Here is a 10224-nt window from a genome sequence, read left to right as displayed (position 1 = left end):
AAATTGGGACTTGAATATCCTTTTTTAATTGAATTATAGTCAGTTTACAATGTGTTAATTCCTGGTGTACAATATAGTGATTCAGATATATATATATATACACACACACATTCCTTTTCATATTCTTTTTCACTGTAGGTTATTACAAGGTGTTGAATATAATTCCCTGTGCTGTACAGTAGGACCTTGCTATTTATCTATTTTATATATAGTAGTTAGGACTTGAATATTTTAAAAGCCAGTGATTTACTTTTTTTTTCAATTTCAGGATGAGTATTTCAAGTTTTTTTTTTCAAAAGGAGGAAACTTAAGTTATGATATAAAACCATGTGTTATGTTTGCTAATTGAGTGTATTGATACACAGTTGACTAGATACATGATGTGGTTTTCTCAATCCTGATATACTGTAGGAGGTTTATAGAAAACCACCCAGAAGTCCTGTTTTATTGTAGCTTTGGTGTCCCACGTCCAGGGTTTCTGATTCATTAGGTCTGGGGCGGCACTCAAGAATTTGCATTTCCCAGGGGGTGTTGTTGCTGCTGGTGTGGGGACTTGAAAGATCATCATTTCACTTATGACTACACAGTCCCGGGTGCCAGGGAAGGTTCCTGATAACTCTAGACTTGTTACTTGACAGTATGTTTTGGGACTGAAGTAACAAAAATCCTGCAAGTCATCCTACAGTATTCCTGTATGTGTAGCAAGAGAACTGACTCTGTTTTCCACAGAATTTACTGGGTTTTCCAGACTCGACTTTGAGCTACGTGCTTCCAATTCACTGCCTTTCACCATCACAACCCTGTGAGCAGGATACGAAATCACAGCACCCAGGTCAGATCCTCTGAAATACGCACCAGGAATGTGCAGCCCTGAGCCCAGGCAAAAGGAATGGGCTCCTTTTTTGGTTTCTGTTACCTTTTGCTTTGAGAATAACTGTTAGTTTGTAAATGACTGACCAAATGAGTTGTTTCATTACTTATTTATTTTAGAATCATATAATTGTAAAGTTGAAAAAGAAATCTTACAGGTTGTCTAACTAGTGAATTAGTCAGTAAATAGTAAACAAGAGGCTGCTTTGTGCCAGGGACAGGGGAGGGAGCTGTGAGCAAAACCCTGCTGGTCCCTGTCTTCAGGGGGTTTTGTTTATACACTAAAAACAGACTTGTTATTGTTTAGTTTTGTTTTTTTAATGAGGAAATTGAGACCTAATGAGATCAAATGACTTGGTTAAGGACACACAGAAGCACTGACATTCTTGGTGTTTTGAACCCTAAGACAAGGTTGGTTTTCTTCCTGTGGCACCAAGTATGTTCCTCATTGACCTGATTGTGAAACTTGTCTAGGTGCTTTTAATTATCTGCATTCCTGAGCCCCGTCCCAAACTTGAGGAATCAGAACCTCTAAGGTGAGGTGTGGGAAGCCATACTTTTAAACAAGCACCCCAGGTAGGCCTCCATAATCAGGTAAACTTGAGAACGCTGCCTTATAGTTGTCTTATTTTCATATGAAAAAATAATCAGACAAATTAATGTTAAAGTGTCTTTCCCTTTTGTTGCCTCTTGTCCTAGAGTCTTAAAACATTAGACAAGAAAATCTGGTTTAAAATGATCTGGTTTTAAAAGTGTGTTGGCAAATCATATCAGTAACTTTTCCAGGTAAAGCAAAAAAATATAATAAAGTTAAAAATTGTGTGTTTATTAAGCAGACACCTCATACTGCTTTGCTGGAAGCCTAGCAAAACCTCTGACAAAGTTCTTTTTTTAAAGATCAGTTTATTTCATCTTGATCTAATGCCAATTCAGTGCCTTTTTTAAAAGCCTCCTGATTATTGCAAAAATAAATTTATGTGAATTGTCAGAAACTTATTTTGCAAATGTCTAATGTTATCACAAAGTAAACATAGCTCTTTAGTTTGAAGTAAATTCAGATTAACAAGGAATATAGCTGTACTATCTGATTATATTAACTAAGGAAATCGTTCTGTCAGTGTAATAGGATTTTTTTTCTCCTTCTTCCTGGCTATCTTGCAATGCTGACAGTGTGTCTTCATGAATAAATATAGAAATTGTCAGGAAAGCTATTTCACAGAAGGTCATTCAGATAAAAACTGTTATTTCCTGAAGGATTTAAACAAGTCACCCTGTACTCATTTACGCAGGGATTTACACGTGGAATGCCACGTCACATCAATTTGCAGAATACTTTATCTGAGTCTAGTTTGTAAGAGAAAGAGTATGCAAACAGCGTCTGGGACAATCCTTCTGCACCCCCAGCCCCACTCCCCAGCACAGTATCCTAAATCCATTACAGGTATGAATCTTGGGATGCTAATTCACAGAAGAATCATATACGCTCTCCTTTATATATTTATTTGCTTTTCCTGGAAAGTGAGCAATGCCAACTTGGGTGTGTTATGGCTACCACAGGTTGTAGTTCTAAAATACTCAGAAACATAAATGCTTATGTGAGCAAGGCTGCAGTGTTTGGCCATGCAGGCTGTTGGCTACACACATCCTTTCATGTGGATGACACTGCAAAGGATGTCCCCGGGAGCAAGCAAAGTGGCCCTGTGAGCAGGTGCCATCGATGTGTGGATTCTTGATTGTCTAGTATTTATTGACACTTAGCAATTGCTAGGCACTGAGTGCTTTACGTTAGCTTATATCTTGTATAAAGTAATTAAAAGAAAATGCCTACGTCTTGCTTTTTCCCCTTTACTGTTTCTTTTCCCTTCATTCTCTGTAGTGTCTGTAACGGCAGAATACATTTTTCAGGTTACTTCGGACAGTGGGCCATACATATCATGTAGCCTTAGCAGTGTTCATACTTTTGTTTCTTTTTCATAACGTGTATTTTAATCCTTGATTTAGAATATTCTTTTTCATATTCACCGATTTCCTAAAGTTCTGCTTTTTCCATAGTATTTTTCTTCACTGTATGGAAGGGAAATAACCTTCTTACCATCACTATCCATAATCTAACAAGCAGTTTATTTTGTGTTTATAGTTTGTAGTTTCAGCCAAATTTCCCCCCTCACTTTGCATGGTTCTTTTTAAATTGGCCAATGCTTAGGTCAGATATAATAAATTCCAAGAGATTAGGGCTTGAGTTTGTTCTTCCTCTGAGAGTGAATTCAGTAGTCCTGAATGCTTAGCAGATACACTACTTAGTGACCATCTATTCACTCATTTATTCATCAGGTACCTCCTATTTGCCAGATACTCTACTATGTGACAAAGATACAATGGGTAAGAAAAAACTAATTTTTTTTAAACCTGAGCTATATGAAATAGAAAGAAAATCCAGGCCACTTACCAGCGCGTCATTCCTCGTGTCCAAGTTCCCAATGCAGTCTGCCTTCCCCTCGCTATTTTTCAGAGCCGCCTTGTGTTTGTTTTATTTATCATGTTTTGCCTATTAACCTGTACATACTGAGAGAAACAGGAAAAAGTACGTGTAACCCATTTTTGTGGAAGTGGAAGTCCCCGGTTGGGCTTTGATATCGGGTAACGCCAGTCTCACAGGACTGGGGGCTACTAGCTCTTTTTTTTTTTTCTTCTCTGGAAGGCTTTGTTTCAGATGACTTTTGGTTCCCAAATATTTCTTAAATATTTGCTGGAACTTAAACAGTGAAGGCATTTGGGCCTGTGGTTGGTTTGTTGGTTGGTTGGTTTTTATAGGAAGGTGTTTAATAGTATATGGATTTGTAAAAATAGTTCTATTCTGTTTTATTCTATTCTAATGTCAGTTTTGGAGAGTTGTATTTTTCTAGGAGTTACCCATTGAATATAAATTTTCCAATTTGTTAACATAAAGTTGTTCAAAATAAACTCTCATTGTCATTTTTAACTATAAAGTATTTCCCCCAGATTTTAGTTATAGACTATTTAAAGGATAGTCTCCTTTCAAGAAATGCCTTCCCTAAGTATGTCATAGCTGGATTCTCTTGTTTATAAACAGCATACCCTAACTAACGCAGGGATCATGCAGAAAATGGAAAGACACAAGTATTTAGGGGCAGCAGATTTTTTCAAACAAAACTTCCACAAGAAATGTGTCCCTTCTCTTTCCCAGGTTACACCTGAGGCCTAACTTAAGCGGTCTGAGCCAGAGGCCCTCCTGCTTTTTGTCAGCACACCTGTAACCAGTACGCTCCCAGCAACAGGAGGAGATAAGTGCTGATAAAACTCACAGGATGTTTGCACTGAAATAGAATACAGATTACCTAGCTTTGAGGAGTTGCTACAGACTGGCCCCAGAGAGAAAAGAGGAAGGGGGCGCGGGAGGGAGGACTGTGGGGGATGCTGCTCCTTTGAACTGCTGGACATTCAGAATCCCTTTCTAGCTTTGAAATTTTCCCTAATGTACTTGGCATCAGAGTAGCATTAAGTTATATGATTTATATGGTTTTTGCATATATTCTTGGAAGATGAGGTTCATTTGCATTTTACAATTCTTAATGCACTTTCCTAAAAGCTTTGTTAAGAAAAGAAGGCTATATGCGTGGTTTTGGCTCCCTCTGCTGGCCATTCGTATGTACTTTAAGTTTTACATAGAGAACAAAACCAAGACGTCATTGAAACAGATTTGGGTTTTTTCCCCACCAAAGTTTATTTCAATTTTTCAATTTAATGCTTCCAAATTTGACAGTCTTCAAAGTTTGGCAAATACATTTTTATTCTGGCACTTTTTTTTGCTTTAAGATCATAACTGAAAACAAAGGATACATTTAGCACAAAGTTTAGGAAGTACTTCAGATAAAACGTGTGACTCCCTCTACATCTCTCTCAAGCTGTCTGTGAGGAAGGTACCCAGTTATGCAGACTCATGTTGTTGCCTGTTCCCATGGCAATGCCTCCAGTGGTTCGAAAGCTCCTCAGCCGGTCCCCACAGCAGCCATTTAGACTTTTAAACTTGTCACCTCTTTTTTTTTTTTTAGTTGAAATACAGTCAGTTAAAATGTGTCAGTTTCTGGTGTACAGCATCATGTCTCAGTCATGCATATACATACGTATATTTGTTTTCATATTCTTTTTCCTTAAAGGTTCTTACAAGATATAGAATATAGTCTCTCCATCTTCTCAGCAATGTTTCCTCTTTCTTAGAAAGAAGTCATCCAACACAGATAACTTTGACATCCTGATTACCTACCCTGCCCCAAATCTTCATAAAAATCTCTATCCCTTTGTTGCCTCAATTCCTCTCAGTTCAGTGGAACAAGTTTCTCTCCTGTCAAAAACCCATCTACTGGAGTGACCTCTGGATCCCATTTTCCCTGATTCTTCAGGAGCCCCACTGTATTAATTGTTACTATTTCTCCTCCTTCTATTCCATATCTTTGAACTCTTAGTCTTTATTGGCTTTTCATGATCAGCATGTAGGCAAGTTTATGTTAGCTAAGACTTTTCAGCTGCAAACAGTTTGGGCTAATTTAAGCCAAAAAAGAGACTACCACGAGCAAGGAAATGTACAAGAGCCCACCTGGGGCAGGACAGGTGTCCGGGCAGCTCTATGGAGCTGGGGAGCAATGCATGGTGGACAGTGTCCTCTGGACCAGTTGTCAGGAGCTCAGCTAAGCTGGGAGAAGGTGCTGAGTTGTCAGGTGGCCCAGCAGCTGCTGAAAGAAAGAGCCAAAAAGGAAAGAGTTAAGCCTTTAATCCCTGCGATCATATAGTGTGAGCAAGAGTCTAAAGCCAGACAGCATGACTCTCCTGTTCCCCTTTCCTCACGGTGGAGGGTCAGGTGGATCATCGTGGGGTTCATCTTCGTGTCTGTCAACCAGCGCTGCACAAAAGAGCTCCTGCAGTTTTATGGACCCTGGGATGGGGGCAGGGTGAGGGGGTGAGGGCTGGGGGGTGGACGAGGACTGGGTATTAAGTCCGAGTGGAGAAAGATGTCTTCACGATTCCCTTCTCCTCCCGAGAGGGAGACCTCAGTGGAGGTCTGCCAGAGGCCTTGGATAGAGAGACCAAGAGTAGAAGGCACCGGGCTAGGGATGCAGTGACATGAAGCACCAAGATCAGAGGCCTGAGCCCTTGACTGCAGCCCCCCTCGGAGACTGCAGTGCGCTGGCTGTGCACCGGAGTGGGGAGGGCGGCCTCCCCATGAGGCCTCCAGGAGGGCTCTTGTAATTGCCTAGGTCAGGCCTGAAAAGTCACACAGATTTTGTGAACCCAGAGCTGGACTCATCATCACAAGGGTGAATCAGCTTTAACCATCGATTTGTCCTGGTGTCAGTCACTCACGTTCTAAAGTCCCTGCGGAAAGTGTTGAATGGTCTTATGGGAGGTCAGAACCCACCCACTTGAGCAGTCCAAGACAGCAGAGTGGGAGGCGGGGGTTGGCTCTAGTAAAATCAGGGGCTGTTGCAAAAAATGTGGAATAGAAGTGAGCAGGTCAGCTCAACACCCACACATCACCCACGCTCAAGTCGCTCCCTCCTTAGGAAAACCAAAGCAAAACCTACTGTAGGAAAGTCCCTCTTTGACCCTGTGTCTACTGACGCTTCCTCTTATCTGAACAGCCAAACGTCTAGAAATAATACCCAACACTCACTGTGTCCTTTTCTCTGTCATTTATTCTGTTCTCAACTCACTGATCTAGCATCGGCTACCCAACCCTCCAGTCATCCCAAACTGCCCTTCCCAGATCCGCAAGGACTGGCAGCATCATGGCTGAAGCTCAAGGGACCTTTGCATCTTCTTTTTGTTTGATCTCCTCTTGGTATTTGACTCTGCGGGCCACGCTCTGCTTTTTGAAACTGTCTCCACCCTTGTTTTGGACCCCTCCTTCCTCGCTGACTATTTTTTTCCCAGTCTCTTTAGTGGCCTTTTTGTTACTGTTTCATTGTAAAGGTTCTGTCTTCACCCACTCACACCGTCCTCGTTAGTCAGAGGTTCTCTCAGCAGCGCAGCGGTTCAGAGCGCTGGTCTTGAGTGAGCACGTGAGGTTCACATCCCGGCTCTTCCCACCATTCACTGAGCCACTGCGGGAAGCTACTCGGATTCTCATTGTGAATTTCTGTATCTTATCCCTTTGTTTTTTTCTCAATAATTCAATTTGCAGTTATGTTGAGCCTGTTTGTCTCAGTGTATTCATGCATCAGTTAGGAAATGATGTGCTTTTGGTCCTCAGTTTCTTTCTTCGGTTTTGCCATGCCTTTTACATCTAACTTTGTTGTTTCATCAAGTTGTCTTTGAGCTCTTGTTCCACTGAATTTATTTTCGTATTAAGTTCTATCTTGAGCATTCACTTGGCGTTTTCCTCTCTGTCTTAGGTTATATTTTATTCCAGATTGAGCTTTTGGTCTGTTTCTTGTATGCTGTCTACCTCTCTGTCAAGTATTTTTCCGTAGGATGGGTGCGCAGTTGCCCTGCCCTTCCTCCTCACCCATATTTAGCGTGGACAGCTCTGCTCAGACCTCTGCTGTCTCTGCTGTGGCGCCCAATCTCCTTAGCTCCTTTGTCTGTTACCATGAGATGTGTTTTCCCTTCCAGGATGCCAGCTAGATTGCTCAGAATTGCATTCTACCTACTTTCTCTCTCTCTCTCTCTCTCTTTTTTTTTTTTTTACAAAAGCTTATGGAGAAGCTGGGGCTGAGGGGAGCATTTGTTGGTGGATTTAATTTAATTTTCACTTTCTCAACTCTGAGGTTTCCTTAATTGTCCTGTGTCTGGATTCACTCCCCTTGGTGGGATACATCCAGTCTCTGAGGGGGGCCACCCCAGGCTTCAGGTCAGCCCTACATTCATTGTGGGGCCCCAGGCCCTCTGATCCCTCCTGAGCCCTGGTTGTTCACCTTCCTATTTCATTAGTTAGTTACAGGGGAAGGACGGGGTGCCCGGGCTTTCAGCCAGTGTTAACACTGAGGTGGGGAGGTTGAGGAAAGGCTAGTTTCATTGCAGCTCTGATGGAACCTTTTCCACTGGCTTTTTGCCTCGGGATATCTTTTCTCATTTCCTCTTCCAATTTCCAGCCCTGCATTCATCATTTGGGATATTAGATCTAGCTTTGTGGGGTGTTTTGCATTAGTGCTCTACTTTTCCCCTCCCCCAAATGCACCAAAAGACCGACTTCTGGCATTTCCTCCACCTCCCACGGAGGCTGGCATCTGCCTTCACAGACCTGTATTCTCCAGGGATGTCCCGCGACTTCCCCTTGGCTGACTAGTCTCCTCCCCTCCTGCCCCCCTCAAACTGGGGGTGTAAGGAGAACTCTCCGGGCTTGGTGGACACTGTCTTTCCCTAGCACTGTTCCAGCAGTTTGGGGCTCACCTTTGGGACCCAGCTTAGCCGAGGCAGACGCTCTCTCTGTTCTTGTCTTCCAAGCATGTGATTACATGATGCTACTTCCCATGTTTGTTTGCTGTTGACGGGTGGGTTTCCTTTTCTGTTGCCTCTTCGTGGTGTTTACTATTTTATTTCCTTTACTAGTCGTGGGGTAAAAGGGAACCTGGAATTGCACCTCCATGGGCATGTCTCTGTGGGAAGCACCATCTAATTCTTTTCCAACGATGCTCACCGGTGAAAATTACTGAAGAAACCGCCTGATCTTTGACACATCCTATGTGTAAGTGTCAGTTCTGTTAATGGCACAGGCCTTTGAGAGGTTGAAGGGAGGAAACTAGGTGCAAATTAGAATGGAGCGATGATAATTTGAGATGGTTTTCGACTTTACATTTGACAATACATTACAAAGTATCTAGTCACATATCACAATGTATATTTTTCCTACATTTTAATAAAAGTTTCCCTTGTTACCCTCCCCCACCCTCCACTCAGTCAAGGGTGAGTGAACATAAATACTGTTTTGAACGGGCAGATGTGGCCTGCAGCCTTCATACTATTCCTTTGTTTGTTTGTTTCCCTAAGCTTTTTGCTTTCTTTCCACATCCCAGCCTTGCAATGCAAACACTCAGACAATAGTTTATGTACATGCTTCCTTGTTTCCTAATGTATCTCACATTAAATGGGAACATTTGCTTAACCAACTCATAGATGAAACTATGTGATTTTAAAACTTCATTCCCCTGAGAATCTGGGGAGAAAATGTGGGATGAAAATTACATGTTCACCATCTAGAAGGGGGTTCTTCAGTTACACCCCAATTGATTTGCTCACACTTATGAGGCAAGTGCCAACTACAGAGCTAAAAAAGGACTAGAAATTGTGACTGAGTCCGGGTGTGCAGGGGGTAGGGGGAGGTGGCAGGCAGGAAAACTGGGCCACGGGCTTCTGCAAGCGGATGTGACACAGCAGTTGGATGTGACTTTTGTGTTTGCTGGTTGTCTGGGGATAGAGGATGGATAGCAGGCGCTCTAGCCCTCTGCCCTCATGTGACACTGGACTCCCTTTGGGAGTTCACCTGAGAAACTCAAGATGAGCAGTGGCACTACAGACATTCAAAGTGCGAAGGGCCTGGGCCAGATACTTAGCTAACTTACTGCCAGAAACATCTGGATAGGTAAGAAAGTGACCGTGTCCCTCAATTTGACAATATGTGGCAAGAGCTGACTTTAGAAGGTCATTTCGGCTGGACTGGGTTCCTGGGGCTCAGATGCTGTTCTCGTGGGTGAGCGGGTGTTACCCTTCCTCCAAAGATAATCATTTGCATTTGTGGCTGGAATGTTCAGGAATGGATTTGGGCAAGGTTCCTTGGTGTACCCAGGGTTTACTTAAGCATTGGAGGAAACTTCTGGGAAAAAAGAGGTCCAGACCTTGGCTTTACATCATTGAGTGTGGAAGATATAAATCATGCTGGTGGGGAGACGGAGGGTGTGGACTGAGGCTATTCTGCAGGATACTGCCATGGGGCCCTTGAGAGGGAACCCGTCAAAAAGGTGGGCTCCAAGCAGGATAAAGGTCACACCTAGTTCCAAGGGCACGGAGGAGGGCTGTCCCCAGCCTCACTCTAACCTCTGCCCTGATAGATTTTGGTAAAACAACTAGGCATACGTGAGTCGAAAAAGTTGTTTCAATAAAGAGCTCAGACACTCAGGGCTCAGGCAACTCATGCTGAGATTCTACTCAACGAGTAAAACTGTCCCCAAGCTACGTGCTCACCCCACTGCATCCTTGGCTTCAGTGCACTGTGTGATTTTCCCATAAAGTGACTTCTGGGAACTCTGAACTGTTTTCATCGTCTTAAAGCCTCTACTATTTGCTGCCACCCTTGGAGGGACGGGGTAGAGGAGGAGACTTTGGAGGTGGGAGGGGGCTGTGGGC

This window comes from Vicugna pacos, chromosome 3, assembly GCF_048564905.1.
Source record: "Vicugna pacos chromosome 3, VicPac4, whole genome shotgun sequence".
NCBI classification, from domain to species: domain Eukaryota; kingdom Metazoa; phylum Chordata; class Mammalia; order Artiodactyla; family Camelidae; genus Vicugna; species Vicugna pacos.
This window is presented reverse-complemented; position numbering follows the sequence as displayed.